Here is a 1,135-nt window from a genome sequence, read left to right as displayed (position 1 = left end):
TAAAATAGAAAATTAGTATTTTTTTTTTTTTTTACGGAAGATAGAGAGACTTGAACCCGAGACTTCTTAGGTGAGTATAGAGAGATTATGCCATTTGAGCTAAAACTCATTTGGCTAGAAAATTAATAATTAGCATATGAGTGGGTTTTGAATGGAATCTCATTACATTAGAAATAATTTATTTAAGTTGAATTCGGTTCTTATCTTATACTATGATTTATTTACAACCAAATGTAGCTTTTTATGGAATTATTCATTAGATTTATTGCATTCAATCCAATTCAATTTAAGGTTGGAAATGTTTAATTTTGTATATTTACTTCCAATTCTTTTGTTTTTTTTTTTACACTTACTCTATCATCACTCTATTATGATATAACTTTTTTTTTTTTTAAAATATTATTTACATATTAAAATCAGTCACTATATATTTGTGTATAAATATATGTATAATTTAAATTATTTTTAATATGTATTTTATATTTTAAAATATATTATATATTAGTAATTAATTTTAATATATACCTAGCTAGCATGATTATATTTTTTAGTTTAGCTAACATATGCTAGAGCATATGTTAAATTTATAAATTAAAAAACTTTTATTAAAAATATAAAAAATTTAAGTTTTTAATACATTTATTTTATATTTATTAAATAAAAATATTTAAAATTTTTCACTAATAATAAATTTATCATAAATCTTTAAGACACATCTTAACTAAATCCTATACTTTTTATATTGAAAATATCAATTTTTAGATATTCAAATACCAATGTTAAGAAACACCCAAGTCTTACCTAGTGCAATAATGCAATGTGTGGTTAGAAACAAGCATGTTTTAATTAAGTGATTAACGGGCCTACGATGCACGGACACATACGGACACGGGATACGATATGATACGAGACACGTCGATATGCAAATTTTAAAATTTTACATGACATGGGAACACGCATATATATAAAATATAAAGTATTTTTTAAATAAATTATAATGATATTTTGATATTTTATTGATATTAAAATATAAAATAAAATTTTTAATTATTTTTAATGTCTTATTTTAATTATATCAAGTATTTAAAATATTTTTTGTTTTAATAAATAATAATATATACTATATCTAAATTTA

This window comes from Arachis ipaensis, chromosome B05, assembly GCF_000816755.2.
Source record: "Arachis ipaensis cultivar K30076 chromosome B05, Araip1.1, whole genome shotgun sequence".
In the NCBI taxonomy this organism is placed as follows: Eukaryota; Viridiplantae; Streptophyta; class Magnoliopsida; order Fabales; family Fabaceae; genus Arachis; species Arachis ipaensis.
This window is presented reverse-complemented; position numbering follows the sequence as displayed.